The following is a 20,227-nucleotide window of genomic DNA, read 5'->3' on the forward strand; positions in this document are numbered from 1 at the left end:
AAATGAATTTGAATATTAATTTTCTCATAGGAAAATTATAAAAATCTGGTCTGCATGAAATTCATGGTTTTTTTTGTTTGTTTGTTTTGTTTTGTTTTTTTTCTTTTGAGATGGAGTCTCACTCTGTCACCCAGGCTGGAGTGCAGTGGCGCAATCTCGGCTCACTGCAAGCTCTGCCTCCCGGGTTCATACCATTCTCCTGCCTCAGCCTCCCGAGTAGCTGGGACCACAGGTGCCCGCCACCATGCCCGGCTAATTTTTTGTATTTTCAGTAGAAATGGGGTTTTGCCGTGTTAGCCAGGATGGTCTCTATCTCCTGACCTCGTGATCCACCCGCCTCGGCCTCCCAAAGTGCTGGGATTACAGGTGTGAGCCACCGCGCCCGCCCCGAAGTTCATGATTTTTTAAAGAATAAAAATTTGGGGCCAGGCACGGTGGCTCATGCCTGAAATCCCAACACTGTGGGAGGCTGAGGTGGGTGAATCACCTGAGGTCAGGAGTTCGAGACCAGCCTGGCCAACATGGTGAAACCCTGTCTCTACTAAAAATACAAAAATTAGATGGGGGTGGTGGCGAGCACCTGTAGTCCCAGCTACTTGGGAGGCTGAGGCAGGAGAATCACTTGAACCCAGGAGGCAGAGGTTGCAGTGAGCCAGGATAGCACTACTGCACTCCAGCCTGGGTGACAGAGCAAAACTCTATCCAAAAAAAAAAGAATAAAAGTTTTGGTTAGGCACAGCAGCTCATGTCTGTAATCCCAACACTTTGGGAGGCCAAGGAGGGAGGGTCACTAGAGCCCAGGAGTTTGAGACCAGCCTGCACAATATAGGGAGATCTGTCTCTAGGGAAAAAAAAAAAAAAAAAAAGATTGGCCGGGCTTGGTGGCACATGCCTGTAGTCCCAGCTACTCAGGAGGCTGAGGTGGGAGAATTGCTTGAGCACGGGAGGTAAAGGGTGTAGTGAGCTGTGATTGTGTCAGCCACTGCACTCCAGCCTGGGTGACAGTGCAAGATCCTGTCTCAAAAAAAAAAAAAAAAAAAAAGAATAAAAATTTTAAAATCACGATAGAAAGATGGCAAGATGGGAACAGGGAGATAAGATAGGAAAGAAATGTATTTATCCAAGAAAGATTTTGGTGCATGTCACAAAGACAAACTACATGTGGTTAGAGAGCTGGGGCTTTCAGCCATCTGACATCAGACAGGGGAAGGAGGCTGGAGCCAATGATCCAATCAATCATCCCTATGTAATGAAAGCCCAATTAAAACTCTGACAACAGAGCAGCTTCAGTGAGTTTCCCTGGTTGGTGATACTTTTGAATATTGTCACACATTGATGTACTGGACAGAAGTAGTGATGTCCAGGTCTCCACTGAGAGAGGATGACTAGGAGACTTACACTTCAGCTCCTCCCAGACTTCATCCTATGCATCTCTCCTTTTGGTTGGTTCTGATTTGTATCCTTTTGCTATAATAAAATTGTAGCTATAAGTACAGGCATACACTGTTTTATTGTGAGTTGCTTTATTTTGCTACACAGATATTCTGTTTTTACAAATTGGAGGTTTGTGGCAACCCTGCACTAAATAAATCTATAGGTGTCATTTTTCCAACAGCATGTACTCACATCATTTTTCTGTGTCACATTTTGGTAGTTTTTGCAATATTTCAAACTTTTTCATCATTATTATATCAGTTATGGTGGTGTGTGCTCAGTAACCTTTGATATTATTATTGTAATTGTTTGGGGGCACCACAAACCATGCGAGTATAAGAAAGCAAACTTAACTGATAAATGTTGTGTGTGTTCTGACTGCTCCAACCACCAGCCATTCCCTCATCTCTCTTCCATTTTTTGGGCCTCACTATTCCCTGAGACACGACAATACGAAATTAGGCCAATTAATAATCCATTGCACAATGTTCTATAAGTGTTCAAATGAAAGAAAAATCGTCTGTCTCTCACTTTAAATCAAAAGCTAGAAATGATTAAGCTTAGTGAGCAGGCAAGTTGAAAGCCAAAACAGGCTGAAAGCAAGGCCTCTTTCACTAAATAGCCAAGTTGTGAATGCAAAGAAGTTCTTGAAAGAAAATGAAAGTGCTACTCCAGTGAACTTACGAATGATAAGAAAGCAAAACAGCCTTATTGCGGATAGGGAGAAAGTTTGAGTGATCTGAATAGAAGATCAAACCAGCCACAACATTCCCATAAGCCAAATCCCGATCCACAATAAGGCCCTAACTTTCCTCAATTCTGTGAAGGCTTCCTCTGTGAGGAAGCTGCAAAAGAAAAGCTGGAAGCTAGCAGAGGTTGGTTCATGCTATTTAAGGAAAGAAGTCATCTCCTTAACATAAAAGTGTAAGGTGAAGCTGCAAGTGCTGATGTAGAAATGCAGTAAATTATCCAGAAGATCTAGTTAAGATCACTGATGAAGGTGGCTACACTAAACAATAGATTTTTACATAGACAAAAAAGCCTTCTGTTGGAAGAAGATGCCATCTAGCACTTTCATAGCTAGAGAGGGGAAGTCAATGCCCATCTACAAAGCTTCAAAGGACAAGCTGACTCTCTTATTAAGGGCTAAGGAAGCTACTGACTTTACATTGAAGCCAATGTTCATTTATCATTCTGGGACTTTTAAGAATTATGCTAAATCCACTCTACTTTGGGACAACAAAGCCTGGATGACTGCAGATGTGGTAGAAATAGCAAGAGAACCAGAATTAGAAGGGGAGCCTAAAGATGTGACTGAATTGCTACAGTCTCGTGATAAAACATGGATGGGTGAGGAGTTGCTTTTTATGGATGAGCAGAGAAAGTAGTTTCTTGAGAATCGTCTCCTGGCAAAATACTATAAACATTGTTGAAATGACAACAAATGATTTAGAATATACAGTTCTGAAAGAATTTCTGCTCTAGGTGAAATGCTATCAAATAGCATCACGTGCTACAGAAAAATCTTTTGTGAGAGGAAGAGTCCATTGATGCAATAAACTTCATTGTTGTCTTATTTTAAGAAATTGCCACAGTCACTTCAACCTTCAGCAACCACCACCCTGATCAGTCAGCAGCCATCAACATCAAGGCAAAACCCACCACCAGGAAAAAGATTATAACTCACTAAAGGCTCAGATGATTTTTAGCATGTTTTAATAATAAAATATTTTTTAAATTAAGGTATGTACATGTTTAAACATAATGCTATTATATACTTAATAGACTATGATATAGTGTAAACATAATTTTTATATGCAATGGGAAACCAAAAAATGTGTGTGACTCACTTTATTGCAGTGGGCTAGAACCAAACCTGAAATATCTCCAAGTTATGTTGGCACAGCACCTTCCTAAGTTCTGTGAATTATTCTAGCAAATAATTGAGGCTGATTGGATAGTAGAAACCCCCAATTTCTAGGCAGCTCATCAGAAGCCAGGGGGCCCTGAGGACACCAAGCCTGTGGCTGGTGTTTAAAGTGAGAGGACTCTTATAGAGCACCATGCCCTTAACCTGTGAAGTTTCCCTAACCCTGGATAGTTTGTGAGGGAAGTCATTGCAGCCACATAATGACCTAATGAGATTGGGATTGTTTATTATCCCTAGTTTACAGATAAGGAACTGAGGCACTGAGGGTCACTCAGCTGCCAACTGGGTAAAGCCAGATTCCAATCCTGGCAGGTCTGGCTCCAGAGTCCACAGTTTTATCTAAACTCTCTATGATGCTCTACCATGCAGGGGGCTGGGGAGAAAGCAAGTGTAGAACGCTTCAACATTAGTTTTCTTTTTTTTTTTCTTTCTTTTTTTTTTTTTTTTAGATGGAGTCTTGCTCTGTCGCCAGGCTGGAGTGCAGTGGCGCGATCTTGGCTCACTGCAACCTCCGCCTCCTGGGTTCAAGCGATTCTTCTGCCTCAACCTCCCGAGTAGCTGGGACTACAGGCATGCGCCACAATGCCCAGCTAATTTTTCTATTTTTAGTAGAGACGGGGTTTCACCATGTTGACCAGGATGGTCTCGATCTCTTCACTTCCTGATCTGTCCGCCTCGGCCTCCCAAAGTGCTGGGATTACAGGTGTGAGCCATCGTGCCCGGCCAACATTATTTTTCAGTCCTCAATGTTTCTCGCCTATGTCTACTTGGACAGCAATATTTTTAGCAATTAAATTTTATTGCATCTCTACACATCATTCAACTCAAATTTTCATGGCAACAATGTTCTCTTCTTTTTGCATTTATATGTTATCTGTTTATGTATTATTTAAATTACATCATTTCAGGTGCAACTGGTGTAAAAAGATTTGGGGGGAAATGCCATGCTTTCTGTAAGCAGACAAATTTAAAAGAGGAAAGCAAATGTGTCACAGCTTGCTAGAGACTAGTCTCCTAATCATGAGTGTGCAGTATACACACACGTTGGATTTTTATGCAGTAAGATTTATGGAGGGAATAAAAAGCATCAGTGAAACAGGAGGAGCTAGGTTAAGAGAGTTCCTAATATGTAAGAGAAAAAGTCTGCAATGACCATGACCTTCTATTGATCCCTTCCACGAGCTCGATTCTATGACCCTGGTCTCATTTACAATGGTATTTGTTCCTTTGGTCCTTCTTTATTATCCCACTCAATAAAGCCCCTTTTCAGATTCACATTCACCCAGCATTGATTGAGAGCCCATGTTTATTTATTTATGCACCATTCCATCATCAAGCACCACAATCTGACCAATATTATGCCAGGTGCTTTCATGTATATCACTTTCATCAGACCCATTTGATAAATGAGGCAGGAGGTTAAGGAGCTTACTGAATTCATGTCCTCTCATTTCCCATCTACTGTACCTCTCTAGAAACACCTCCTGGCACACTGTGGATCTCAACCACTTCAGTGATGATGCTGTTACTAGCTCTCTGGAATCTTCAGGCCTCTACTCTTTCACCTTACTGGCCTCGTCCAATCCTGGGAAATGTCCTAGGTTCAAAAGTGCAGAAATGTATGAAATCATTAGTCACTTGGACAAGCCTACAGCTGGTTTTTAGCCATTGAGCATTGCTGGGGAAATGTTCAATGTACCCAGCTAACCTGAACGATTCCAAAATTCTCCAATTAAAAGAAATTATTTCTTCTGTTGAATTATCATAAAGTTTTATAATTGTATTTAACGCTTTTTTGTATTTTTGCATATATATTATCTCCCCTTCTAGATGACAGTCTCTTTAAAGCTACTGTCTTATGCATTCTCATTCAACAAATACTTAACTCATATGGTTCCTTATATATTACTATCAGTCTATTACTACTAATAACAATAATGACATAAATACACAGCTCTACAATTTTTTTTCACAAATTTACAAGCACTATCACATTTACATCTTACGCTAGTCTCATTACAAATAACTCCTTGAGTGAGTCTGGTGGATTGTATTAGTGTTTAATGTATTTGCTGCCTTCCCTAGAGAATTATCTTTCCCCACCCTAGTGATAGTGGGCTTGCCTGGGTGCTTGCAGGGCCACTCTATAAGTGAGGATTGTACATCCCTGCATTTTGAAACCAGGATTGGCCAAGTGACCTGCTTTGGCCAATGAAATATGGGCTCAAGTAACACACTTCCAGGCAAAATCTTTAAAAGCAAGCTCATGGATTCCCACAGCTTTCCTTTCCTTCTGTCCTAAGACAGGCAATATCTTAAACAGAGTTTGTTCCATCAGTCTGTATCATGGAGTAAAGTGACATTGATCTGAACCCATGCAGACCTGTGAATGACATGTGGCTAAGCAATAAGATTTGAGAATTGCTTGTTACTGCAGCATTACTTAGTTTACTCAAATAGACATCAGGGGTATTAATATTTTGCCTATCTTAAAAATGAATAAATGAATGACCAGTCTAATGGTATGGAGAAAACTGGGCATCAAGGCTATTTACTAATTGTACTTCCAGATTTAGTCATCACATAACATGTGACCTTGATTAAATGGTCCACAGGTCCAGATGGGACCACTCATGGTTCCCACTTTTCTACTTTATCCATATGCTCTAATAATTACTAAGGCAATGTATTCTGTGAATTGCACACAAATTTTACCCACAAAATAAGCAGTAATTTCCTTGAAAAAGGAGTCAGGTCTCCATTAGAATTTAAGTGGCACATTTGCATTATTTTGTCAATAAAGATATAAAAACAGGTATAAATTTCTGGGTAATAATTTGAAGTTAATGTGAATTTAGTTGCATCTTTACTTTCCAGAATCAGTACAAGCAGTCACTAGAGTGCTAATGATTTAGTTAAGCCTGCTATCCCCCTACATAGCCCATTTAAAATTTTCCCTTTTTCTTGATTTATTCCTCAGGTGGTAAAATCAAACTGCTCTAAAATAAAACTATCACTTAAATTATTTGACAGAACAGAAAGTTAAAATAAGATCATAGCCACTATTCCTGTCTAAATTTCAAAAGCGTATTCCTTAATACCCAGTATCATAAAAGCTAGCAGTGATCCCCAGAAAACAACTTCTCTCCCCACACATTCAGGCCAACTTCTTCCTCTGAATCCAGAAAGATGAAATTAACTCAGTTTGAAAGATCTCCATACCTGTCCCTGGTTCCTGGCAGTGATTCTCATGTACACAACATGGAGTAACTCCCTTCAGGCAGCCAAACAGAGGTGCAGGAGACAGATTATGGACCAAGGTCTAACCTGACCTATATCGCATCCTATTTTGACTTTCCCTTAGGTGCTTCACATCCTTATTAATCTCCAATGGGACATGTAAAAGGCATCTTATGAAGTTCCCAACCTACATTAATTCCAAGTTTAGAATTTGGCACAAGTTATCCTAGAATTTAATCACATTTAAATAAGGACTGGCATTTGGCGATGCCCAAAAGGAAAAGAAGGGAAACAGGAAAGACATTTTAAGGGATCATGAAACTCTTTGTACATGAATGCTTTTCATAGAGTAGCCTTTTATAGGTTGTATGGAATAGGAGGAGATGGAGCAATTGTTTTCCATGAAACAAGGGCATAATCCTCCCGGGGAGAAATTCTTGACTAAAAGCAACTGGTACCTATCCAAGTTCAATCTACTGAAAACATATTTATTAACTATTTTGCTGAACCCCAACTTTACCTGGCACTACCATCCATTAAAGCTGATTCACAACGAGACCTAAAGCCCTCAACTTAGAGGCCACTGGATGTGTTTAAAACAGAAGTAAAAATTCATAGGCACTGTGTTCTTCATAACTGAAGTGATGTTATTGACAGTATCTTTATTTCTAGACCTACCTGTGTCTCTGGAGTGATTTCGCAGCTCTTTGGAATACCCCTAAAGCAGCATACTTGGTGATGTTGGTGATAAGATAGCTGTAATGGAATTCATGATCTCAGTTGTCCAGGAGAATACTTATTTGGGAAAATAGTTTTCATTACAGTGGCAGCCAGCCTCCACAATGGTCCCCAAAAATCTCTGCCTCCTGGTATGCCTCTTTTGTCTCCTATTCATGCCCTGTGTACTGTCCCACATTGCATAGAACAGACTTGTATAACCAATGAGATGTTGCAGAAATGATAGTGTTTGACCTCCAAGGTAGGTCATAAAAGACATCAAGGCTTCCATCTCATTTTCTTAAATCAGTCGATCTGGAGGAAGCTAGCCACCATGTCATGAGGACACTCAAACAACCTTATAACGAAGTTTACATCATGAGGAACTGAGGCCTCCTACATGAGATAACTGCTTATTTTAAAATCTAGGCTTGTGGGTAATTTGTTATGCAGAAATAGAAAACTAATGCAATTAACAATATAAAGATGACTTGCCAGGGTTGAAACACAATATTTGGCCACCAAGTAAACATTCCAGACACAAATCTATTAGTAAGAGAGAGCTCTATGTCTGCCCTACGTCTTCCCTGTCCTGATTACAGTATCATCTGTTTTTTAGCGCTATAACAAAGTCCCTAAGTTTCTGCTCTAAACCTATAAAAATAAACAGAAAATTGAGTTGTGAGGACAAAGGTGTTGATAGTGTTAAGCGCTAAAAATAAAAAAATAAAAAAACAGACACAGGATCAAGCTTGAGTTGTTCTTAGTCCAGTTGGTGTGTGAAAGGCTTCCAAAACATAATGTATTTGCAAGGAACATGATTCAGAAATGAATATTCTATTTGTACTTCAAAGGACATTTGATGCTTTACCTTAATTTTACCAGATAAAGCCAGTGCTGGACTCTCCGCCAATTGAATAAAAAGCCAGGTATGTGTTCCGTGGACAAGAATTCTTTATACTGAAGGAAGCATGTTTATTTTCCTTACCAAAGATGAAACTAGAAATTTTTAGGCTTAAGAAAATTCTAAGAAGAACCTCCAAAAATCCCTAGGCTTGAAGTTCAACTAAACACTTACTATTCATCTTCATTAGTCCCACCTTGTCACTCCTGATGTGTTATTTCCTCTCCCAAGCCCCATCAGTGTTTGTGGCTCAAATCTTCCAGACCCTAGGCCTTTCTTTCCCCAAAATCTATGCCAGGAAGAATGTGGGAAAATATAAGAGGCATTGAAGTTGCAGAGCCTGGCGAAACCTATTAAGGTTTCCCTGGCATTGACATTTCCCCAAGATTCTATTCTGAGACTTTGATTCTTCTTTTTTTTTTACTTTTATTTTTTATTTCTTTTTTAATTTTTATTTCCATGGGTTTTTGAGGAACAGGTGGTATTCAGTGACATGACTAAGTTCTTTAGTGGTGATTTGTGAGATTTTGGTGCACCCATCACCCGAGCAGTATACATTGAACCTGATTTGTAGTCTTTTATCCCTCACCCCACTCCCACCTTTTCCCCCGAGTCCCCAAAGTCTATTGTACCATTCTTATGCCTTTGCATCCTCATAGCTTAGCTCCCATGTATTAGTGAGAACATACAATGTATGGTTTTCCATTCCTGAGTTACTTCACTTAGAATAATGGTCTCCAATCCCATCCAGGTTGTTGAGAATGTCATTAATTCATTCCTATTTATAACTGAGTAGTATTCCATTGTGGGTGTGTGAGTGTGTGTGGCACACACAACACAGTTTATCCACTCATTAACTGATGAACACCTGGGCTGGTTCCACATTTTTGGATTTTGTGAACTGTGCTGCTATAAACATGCATGTGCAAGTATCTTTTTCATATAATAACTTCTTTTCCTCTGGGTAGATACCCAGTAGTGTGATTATTGGATCAAATGGTAGTTCTCTTTTTAGTGATTCTTCTTTTTTAAGACACCTTCCTATTGGTGTCTCAGGTCCAGTACTCATCTCTTTTCGCATTCTATTCTAGTGGCTCTTAAACTTCTCAGGGCAAAAGACCCCTTTGAGAGTCATGAAACCTTTGAACCATTATTTCCAGAAAAAAAAATGAATATGAAACTTAAAATTTTCATACAAGCTGTAAATGTTATGTTAAAATTTTCATACAAACTGTAAAGGTGCAGTACTCACTGAAACCCATATGTGTACTCTCTGGGACTCTAGCTTAAAAGCCTCAACAATAGATGTTTTCCCTGGATGATCTTAACTAGTGTCAGAGCTTCAATCATCATCCAAGTCTATTATTTCCAGCCCAGGCATCTGTCCTAAATCCTACAACTCTATCTCCAATAATCCAATGGACATTTTGACTTCGAAGGGCCATTCCCACCTCACTCTACAAAGTCTCCTCCTTTTATGCTCTCCGTTCAACAAATGGGATCAACATCCATTCAACTGCCCAAACCAAAAAACTGGGAGTCATCTGGACATGTCTCTTTTCTTCATTCCCTATATACAAACTACTACTAGCCAATTCTGTCTTCTCAAATCCACCCTCTTTTTTCAATCTCTACTTCCCACATTTACAGTAATAAAGTATAAACTGTTCTTCCTGCCTCCAGGAAGGAAGATCACCTTCCTTCACCTGATTTGAAGATCTTGCATATCAATCTGAAACCTAAATTATCATTTTATTTTTATTTATTTTTAATTGACCAAAAACTGTGCATATTTATCGTGTACAACAAGGTGTTTTTGAAATATGCATACATTATGGAATGGCTAGATGGAGCTAATTAACGTATGCATTGCCTCACATACTTATTTTTTGTGCTGAAAACACTTAAAATCTAAACTATTATTTAGATTGTAATCATGTCCCCCATTAACTCCAAAAATAACTTTGACTGGATCCTCATTTGTTTTAGAATAAAATTAAAAGTCCTGGAGTGAGATTTCCCCACCCTGCTCTCAAAGTAACACTTAATATTGCCTTAACACGTTGCATGTTGTTTCTCTTCCCTACTACAATGTAAGATACTCTTAAAAGTCACTTTTTAAAATCTTAAGTTACAAACAAAGGTACTCATTATAACTTGTGACACAATGCAAACAAAAATAATAATTTTCCCCTCCCTACCCCACCCCACATTCAGGGCTGCGCATCAAGAATCCAAGTGTCTAAAAGGCAGAGATTGTACTTTTTCATAAACATATCTTGTGTTTTGCACAGTACATGCACAATGCAGGCACCCAATGATTATTTTCTAATAAATTGTTTACATCTTATGGCACTGTGGAATCAAGGCAGACCGCCTTCATTTATTCTAAACCCTTGCTATTCAAAATGCGGTCTGTGGGTCAGCAGCGCCAGCACCACATGGGAGCGTCCATATTGAGAAAAGCAGAATGTCAGCCCCCACCTCAGACCCACAGATTCAGAAGGTCCCCAGGGGACCAAAAAGCACATTAAAGTTTAAGGAGCACTCCACTAAAGCACATTTTAGAGCAGCTGCCCCGACTGACCCATGGTCATTCTATGTAAAAGACACCCATAGAAGCCATCTCCTAAAGACACAAGGCAGATGTTGTAAAAGGACACCTAAATACCAAATCAGTTTACACCAGTGGGTTCTAAATATAATGTTGTTGGTTTGCATGCTAAGTCGAAGCACTGCATTCTCTGATAACTGTATTTCAATTAAGAGATTTTCAGTGAAAGCTGGCCTTGAATGTTACACAGAGTATGTGGCTCTGGTGTAGAGCACAGCCACTAAAAGCAGAGACTATCAACTTTTGCTTTTATCAGGAAATATGTTTCTCTCCATTGAAACAACTGAACTTTAACTATCAAATCCTCAATACTTTAATTAGGACACACTTCAGAACAATTATTAATATATGTACTTTCTAATACTCAGGCAGCAAGGCAAAATGGAAAACATGGCACTCAAGAGTTTGTTTTTGAGCTCGGTCTCTGTGTTAACCTATATAATTCTTCATACCCATTACCGTAAGTATCCACATCTGTAAAACATGGATAAGACTCCCTTCCTCATAAGGTTGTTGTGAAGACTTAATGTAATGTATACACAATTCGTGGCATGTAGAAGGCACTTGATAAAGGGTGGCTATTCATAAATATGATTATTTTATTGAATAATCTCAGAATCTTCACTAGCTCCTTTAAAACCCATGCCTAACCTCAGAGAACAGCTTTCCCTAATCTAATAAATCATCAAAGTTTAACCTAGGCACCAACTCTGTAAAGATTTTGATACCCACTTCCACTTCACTCCCTCCCTCCCTTCTGTATGTTTCCTATACACTATATACATTTCTGTCGTCATAGCACTTAGTCTTTATTGTACTTCCTTTTTAACATCTTTCTCTTCTCTATATACTGCACTCTCTCAAATAAGGACAAACTGTTTCTTTGGAGAAACCCTGGCATCTAGCACAATTAATGACACATACTAAGTAGTTAATTCATAATTGAGGAATAAGTTAATGAATAAATATCAGATCCTCCAGAAACTTCCTTTCGGACTGATCAACGACTTCTATTGCTCTGTCTTTGGTGGGAAGTCATTTTCAAATTCTCTGTTTTTCTCCTCTGACAGCCTCTTTAAAAAGTCTTTGCCCTCTTCACTGCCCCCAGCTGCCCATGCACCTCACATGCATTCCACCTCCTAATCACACTCAGGGCTCCCTCTTTATTTCTCTTGTCTCTATTGCTCTTTCCTTCCTACAGAATCTAAATTCTTCAATTGCAAGGGAGGAAGGGAGGTTGTTTTTGGCTCAGGTGTAACATTCCGTACACCCAAGTCAGAAATAAAGCCAAGAGAGGAAACTCTCTGCAGAAGGTTCTTTTTACCTGGTTTTCCCACCACGGACACCTGATTCTTATTTGTAAGAAACATGAAATCTACCCAATTTACTTAGGCTTTCATTAAGGAAACATACAGATTTTGGGGTGAGTTGTTGCTCTGTTTCTCTCTCTCTGTCTCTCTCTCTTTTCTCTCTCTCTCTCTCTCTTTTCTCTCTCTCTCTCTCTCTTTTCTCTCTCTCTCTCCTCTCTCCCCCTCTCTGTCTCCCCTCCTTCCTTTCCGCACCCTATTTGCTTGTTCAACTCATCCTAAAATGGATTTAATTACTTATTTAATAGCCTGCATGATATTTCCTCACAAGGGGAAAAAAGATAGTGATTATAAACATTAAGAATGCAAAATTCAAATGGGAAAACAGAATCTTGTCTCATGGGTGGTCTTAGTTGCTCCTGAGGCATATGAAGGAAAAATGGGTTTCTAGAGTTTCCTTGCTCATTTCTAGAAACACCTGCAGGCCCTTGGGGAAGATCGTCTTTTAAAGTGCCTCATCAAAAGCTGTTTACAGTCTAATTTTTTTTTTTAACTCCCGTGTTTTAATTTACCTGTTTTCAAGCTGAATCTAATAAACTGCTGGTAATAGAAATATGATGCAGTCCCAAATTTGATCTTAATTCTCTAGAGATTTCTAAAAATTAAGTCAAGATCAGATGGACTTTAGTTCTTATGTTTTACAGTCACATGAAACAAATTTTCTAAGATTTACATCAGATTTAAAATGTTAAAATCCATTATAATTCTAGGCATTTTGTTTAGTTACTTCTCTGGGCAAAATTTTAGAACTTTATAGCATATTTATAATTTCTGTGATACCAATTTCACTTACTTTAACTTATATTGATTTTTTTATCTGATGCCAGTTCTTGGCAGAATTGCTACATCATTCCCAGTCAATTCTTCATTTTCAAATAGTCCTAGGATTATAGTAAGATTGTCAGATTTACTAAGTAAGAATGCAGAATGTCCAGTTAAATTAGAATCTCAGGTAAACGACAAATTATTTGTTAGTATTAGTATAGTCCCTGTAATATTTGGGACTTATTTATATTAAAGATGATTCAGGTGCTTGAAACAATAGAAATTTATTCTCTCAAAGTTTAGGAAGCTGGAAGTCTGAAATGAAGCCATCAGCAGGGCTATGCTCACTCCGAAGGCGCTAAGGGAGAATCCTTTCTTGCTTCTTCCAGCTTCTGGTCGTTCAGGCTTTCCTGGGATGTGACTATAAAACCCTGATCTCTGCCTCTGTCCTCACATGACATTCTCCTCTAAGGCTCAAATCTCCCTCTGCCTTTACAGGGACATTTGTCATTGGATTAGGACCCATGCAGTTAATCAGGATGATCTCATCTTGAGATTCTTAATTACATCTGCAAAGACTTTTCCTTCCAAATAAAGTAACTTTCACAAGGTCTGGGTATTAGGACATGAACACAACTTTTAGGGACCACCATTCAACCTACTGCAGAGAATGACTAAAACTTCAAACATCATCCGAGGTTGATAAATTCATGGCTTAGGTGTAACATGCAGTACACCCAAGTCAGAAGTAAAGCTAGTGGAGGCAAATCTGTGTAAGGTTCCTTTTACCTGGTTTTCCCACAGTGGGCACCAGATTCTTATTGTAAGAAATATATAAAGTGTACCTAACTCATTTAATCACTCATTCAATAGCAATCTTTTGAGTTCCTTTTATGTGCCAGAATCTGAGAATCAGGATAAGCCAAAGAAACTGCCCTCCTAAGGATTATTTTCTAATGAAAGGAGAAAATTAAATAATCAATCAAATAAACAGGATTATTATATAATTTAATAAATGCTATGAAGAAAATAAATAAAGTAATGCAATAAAGAGTCACTGGGAACAAGACATGCTGCTTTACAAAGGGCAGTCAGGAAAGATTCTCAAAATAGATGACATTTGTGCTGAGTGCCAAGAGATAAGGGCAAGCCAGCCACGCGGAGATCCCAGCAAAAGTTTTACAGGATGAAGAATAGCAGGGATAAGGGCCTGAGGTGGGGAAAGGATCAATGTGTTCTAGAAAAAGGTGGAGGCCAGAGAAGCCAGAACATAGTGACTGGTGGAAAGCATGGTGCAAGGATAGCACTGGGTACACTAGAGCCAGGTCATTGCCAGGTCTTATGGCTCATGGTGCAGGGTATGGATTTTATTCTATGGAAATAGACACCAAAGGCCTTAAAGAAGAGTGATGATTTGGTTTCTATTCTTAAGAATTAGCGGCCACGGTGTCAGAAATGACTTGGTGGGGCAAGAATGGAAGCACGCTGACCAGTTAGGTTATTGTAGTAAACCAGGCAAGGATGAGGATGCTTTAGACTAAAGTGTTGTTAGGAATATGGAGAATAATGGAAATCATTTGGAAGTTGGATTGTTCAAATTCAGTTACAGATTACATGCTAATGGTGAGAGAGGGAAGATGAAAAGATGACACCATCAATTTCAGGGCATAAATCCTCCCCGCTATAAACTATGTTGCCCAATCTTTCTTGCAGTTAAGTATGATTGTGTAAGTTCTACACAAGCAAATGTGAATAGAAGTGACATGAACAACCTCTGGATCATACCCACAGGAAGAAGCTTGTTCTTCATTCCCTCTTTCCTCCTCCTGATGGCTGGGAAATGAGACATCTAATGGAGCTGCTTGACATCTAGAGAAAGAAGTCACATGTTGATGATGGCAAAGCTGTCCCAGTATCCAGGATCCTTAGATGGTCTCACTGAGCAGGACATGCCACCTGCCCTGAACTGCTCACCTACCTTGCTCTCTGTTATGTGAGAAATAAAATTCTATCTCATTTAAACCCCCCTCTTTTGGGACAGGGGTTTGTTGCAGCAGCCCAGTTTATATCCTAACTAATACTCTCAGAAATGACTTCAAGCTTCCCAAATTCTCTTTTTCTCTCTAACCTGAATGTTCTGTTCTTACATTCTCATTCTCTTTCCTGTTTCCTGCCGAGATATGAGTTCTGCTTTCTGTGATAATGAGGCCAGAGCATCAGGGTCATTTAAAGCCATGTTGATGGAAAGAGTTTCTTCCTCTATAAGAGTCCAAAGTCCAAAGGATTCTTGTTGCACAGTGTCATGACTCATACTGTGCAATCCATTAAATATCACCTTAGGTACAGGAAATGATGGGTATTAACTGTTCAAATATTTTCATACCAAATATTGTATTGATTACACACGGACTCAACACTCAAGTTAAGATGTGTAAATTCTGGGTAGAATTTTAACACCAGTCTAGGAATTCAATAAAGAGCTTGGATCTCAGGACTTAAAGCATTAATTGTAGAAAAATAAATTAACATTAAGTGAGAAAATAATTACATAGATTGTGTAATTGCATAGTATTTTTTCTTTATTTTTAGCATAAACTCTAATATGAAATGAATCCTTTTGGTTAACTTTAGTTGTATTCAGAGTATATACAATTTATAATTACTTTTCTACATCTAGGAATTTATTTTATTGAAAGTAAGTTCACACACACAAAAATCTGCTGTTGCTCTCCTTGGGGATTGGTAACAACACAAATGATAAGAATTATCCCCTCGTAAACAAGGAAAGTCACAACATTTAAGGTGCACTACTGTGCATTTAAGTCTGTATTTTGGATTAAATAGATAATGTTCTATCAAATATTATCAATTATTAAATATGTTAAACTAATAAACTGAAAGACATTTTAATTATGCCATTTTATAACTAAAATTGAACGCTTAAATATCTTGTTCAAGTGGAATGTCTCTCAAAGAACAGTAACATATCTAATCAATATTTATAAAATACTACTTAGCATTTAAACTTTAAAGTTGAAAAGAACTTTTGTACATTTCACTTAATCTTTACAATAATAGTAAAAGGTATTACCATCAAACTTTTGTAAGTTAACACCTTTATGAGATTATGTAAATTGCCCAAGTTCATTCATCTAGCAGATGACTGGGCTTATACCAAGGTTTTTGTTTTTGTTTTTGTTTTTTGAGACAGAGTCTCGCCCAGGCTGGAGTGCAGTGGTACAATTCAGCTCACTGCAACCTCGGCCTCCCAGGTTAAAGCAATTCTCCTGCCTCAGCCTCCCAAGTAGCTGGGAATACAGGTGCCCATCACCATGCCTGGCTAATTTTTTTTTTTTTTTGTCGGGGGTAGAGATGGGGTTTCACCATGTTGGCCAGGCTGGTCTCCAACTCCTGACCTCAAGTGATCTACCTGCCTCAGCCTCCCAAAGTGCTAGGATTACAGGCAAGAGGCACCGTATTCAGCCCAAGATCTTCTATTTCTACCTTCAGTGCTCTTTACACTCAATAGCTGCTTGGAGTATATAAAGACCTAAAACCTAACAAACTAGCTTGCCAGTGCTAGATGTGCCGCTCTCCATAATTTTTCATAATTAAAGTAGGAAATGCTATGCAGGAACTGACTATATATTTTTTCTTTGTTACAACCTTCTTAAATTATATATTATATATTTTAAGGGATTCTATATTAAGGAATTAAGATATGTATAAATAGAAAAATAATATATTCTGAAAATAATCACAATATTTCTCCCCTCCCTCTTTTCCCACTCAGAACTATTCTGCCACCAAAATCCTGAGGGTTATGAAATCAATGGACATGTCCTTTCTTCCCATTTCTCTACCCCACGTCTCCCATTAAACAGTCTCCCTGTCTTCATTAAGTCATTTTGTCCCTTGGCTCCTTCCTGTTCTCCCAGACCAATAATCCCAGTGCGGCTCCTTTTTCTTTTCAACTCAGCCTGGGCATCACAGTTACTTTCTTAGTTCGTAGTTCATTGGTTGTCACACTGGTTGTTCTCAACCTCCTGACCCTCAATAGTTCTCACCGTGCTGATTCCCATGGTCTATTCTTTCTGTCCCTACTTCCACAGAACTTGTATTCTCACAAATGTTACAGAGCCATGGTAATTTTTTCACCATAATAAATTCATAGAATCTAGTCTTAACTGGACCCTTCACAGGCCTCTCATTCAGCTTATTTGATAAACACCAAGTATTTGTTGAGCACTTTCAAAATGCCAACTATTGGACTATGATTTTAGTATATACAATGAATAAGACAGACTCCCTTTTCTGGAAGAAGTCACAGTCTCAGGTACCCACTCAAATGTTCTTTGGAAACCTCTACTTTTAAGCCCACTCCTCATTTTCATCACATATGTTAGTCTCTCATTTAACCAAAAGGTTGATATGACTAACCTGAACATCTTCAAAATCCTTCCACTTCATCCTGAACCTCTGCATTAGTCAGGATTCCCCACAGAAACAGAAGCAATAGGACACGTATATATGGGTCGACTCAGGGTCTACTACTTTGAATGTTGATTCATCTTTAAAAGCACCTTCACAGCAAAATCCAGACTGGTGTTTCACCAAACAACTGAACACCATAGCCATCAAAATCTCTATCTTCATACTTCTTTCTTAATTGTAGTCTCTCAAAAGATGTTCTGCTTTTTTGCTAATGTGAGCTCTTGATCTCCCCTCTTGTATGTGTGTGTGTGTGTGTGTGTGTATATACATATATATATGTATATATAAAGTATGTATGTGTATATATGTATATATAAAGTATGTATGTATGTGTATGTGCATGTGTGTGTGTGTGTGTGTGTGTGTGTGTGTATATATATGTAGAGAGAGAGAGAGAGGAGAGATTTATTTTAAGGAATTGCCTAAAGCAATTGTGGGGCTAGCAAGTTCAAAATTTGCAGGGCAGGCCAGAGACTCAGGGAAGAGCTGATGTTGCAGCCTGAAACCCAAAGGCAGTCTAGAAATAGAATTCCTTCTATTCCTTCTTTCTCCGGGACCTCAGTCTACGCTCTTAAAGCCATCAACTGATTGCATGAGGCCCACTCACCTTAAGTCATCTGCTTTACTCAGGGTCTACTACTTTGAATGTTGATTCATCTTTAAAAGTACCTTCACAGCAAAATCCAGACCGGTGTTTCACCAAACAACTGAACACCATTGCCACCAAAATCTCTATCTTCATACTTCTTTCTTCATTGTAGTCTTTCAAAAGATGTTCTGCTTCCTTGCTAATGTGAGCTCTTGATCTCCCCTCTTGTATCTCTTCCAAGAGTTTTTTCACAATGATGCTTTCTCTTTTGTATCATCAAACTCTCTATTTTCACTCACTTCTCCTTCTAGATAAACATGTTCAAGTCCTAGCTTCAAACAGTCTTTCCTCTTTCTAATATATTCTGTAGCTACTACCCTTTGGTCTCTTTACCTTCATTACCATATTTCTTGCAAGATTAGTTTTCTGCATTTGTTTCTTCCATTTATCACCCATTTACTCTTCCTTACTTTGCTCTCTGGCTTTGTTTGCCATTGCTTTAGGAACCTACTACTTTTTCCAGTTTGGCTCTCCTCAACCCATTCTTATAGAAATGTCCCACAGTCTGATTCTTCACCTCCACCTCTCTCTAATTCTTATTTACCACAAGGTCAATCAAGGGCAGAAGCTGCAATTAGGGGACTTGAAGCATGGAAAGGGGAAGCAAAGGAAAAGGGTAAATGACTCACAATTTGAAACCCAACAAGGCTTGAAAATATTGCAATAAATAATATCATTTGTATGGTTAAATCAAAGGAAAATCTGGTGTGAGAAAGCCCCGTACTAGCATACTTGAGTTCTTATGTAGGAACTGTAACTTAAGTTAGCAGGTAAGCAAACTGAAAACCTAACTTAGGAGTATACCTCTGTAACAATAGCTGAGTCTCAGCCAATCATAGCAGCTGAGCTTCAACCGCTCATAGGCTGCTAACTGTCCAAACCATGTTCAAACAAGGCAAACACTGAGCTGTAAGCAACCCAGTTGTTTCTGTACTTCACCTTCCTTTCCTGTATGCCACTTTCCTTTCCTGTATGCCACTTTCCTTCTTCTGTCCATAAATCCTCTCCAGTCATGTGGCAGTCTGAGTCTTTGAATCTGTTCTGATTCTGAGGGCTGCCCAATTGGTAAACTGGTTCTTTTTTTTTTCTCTCAATTAAACTCTGTTAAATTTAATTTGTCTAAAGTTTTTCTTTTAATAATACTAAATAATACTTGTCTCAGGAAGGGAAGCAATCTTTCAATCACTGAGTTAATCTTTCAAAGAGATTGCAGAATATAAATTTTGCATAATAACTTACAAATTGTAGCTTTGACTACAAGTCGAGGGTTTTTGCTTATGAGGTTTTTCCAAAGCATAATTATAGATGATTGATTACTAGCTGACCATCTGTGTCCAATAATGGGAAGGTTTGGTCCAGACTAAGGAAAATCTCCCTAGAAATACAAATTTTAGAAATTGTTGTAATTGATTTCTAGTCATCCTAACAGTAACAAAAATACATGAACAAGAATATCTCAGAGGATAGTCATATTGCTATAGATACCTATAGAGGCAGACATAAAAAGACAACAGCTATTGCTTCTCCTGAAACACATGACATGACAAATGTTAAGGAAAAGACTAGCTTGCATAGAAAGATTCCAGAGTTGCTGAAATCCCCAGATATATATTATTAATTCTTCTCTCAGTTCTGAATTTGTGTGATAATCAGAATGAGAAAAAGCTCATTCCCAAATTGTTTTAGAAAGGGGAACTATTAAATGAGAAAACCTGATAGTGGGAAATATGTGTCCCTTAAACTAACATACACCCAAATTAGTTGCGGAAGTAAGGCAAAGGGATATTTATGAATGCTTTGGCAAAAAGAAACCATTTTGCTCAACCCCTTCTGTTTCAGGGGAAGTGGCTTGAAATAGCTAAATCTTTGCAAATGAATAATTTATGAAAGCTCCAGTACCCTTTGAATAACATAATTTAAACTGAAGACATTACAGCATAAAAGGAAAAAGAAGAACTCGCTTCAAATTCTTCTAATTTCAACATGAATTAACACATAGTTTTGATTTAAGATAATCTAATAATCATTTTTGTTTCATTGTACCACTCTCAGATAACTCCCTGCTTATGTAGTCAAAGTACTACATAAAAATTAGAGTTCAAAGTCGCTTAGA

General features: G+C 38.4%; 1 long non-coding RNA gene across 1 annotated transcript in view; it reads right to left on the reverse strand.

Moving 5' to 3' along the window:
* Positions 1 to 4,652: 4,652 nt before the first annotated feature.
* LOC109027043 (uncharacterized) overlaps positions 4,653 to 20,227 on the reverse strand; it is a 61,218-nt gene continuing 45,643 nt past the window's right edge. The window contains exons 3-4 of the long non-coding RNA XR_002006164.2: positions 19,354 to 19,489; positions 4,653 to 4,961 (exon numbers count right to left, since the gene is read on the reverse strand). This is a non-coding gene — a long non-coding RNA (uncharacterized lncRNA). The remainder of the gene's footprint in view (positions 4,962 to 19,353; positions 19,490 to 20,227) is intronic.

The sequence above is a fragment of the Gorilla gorilla genome, chromosome 1 (assembly GCF_029281585.2).
Source record: "Gorilla gorilla gorilla isolate KB3781 chromosome 1, NHGRI_mGorGor1-v2.1_pri, whole genome shotgun sequence".
NCBI classification, from domain to species: Eukaryota; Metazoa; Chordata; class Mammalia; order Primates; family Hominidae; genus Gorilla; species Gorilla gorilla.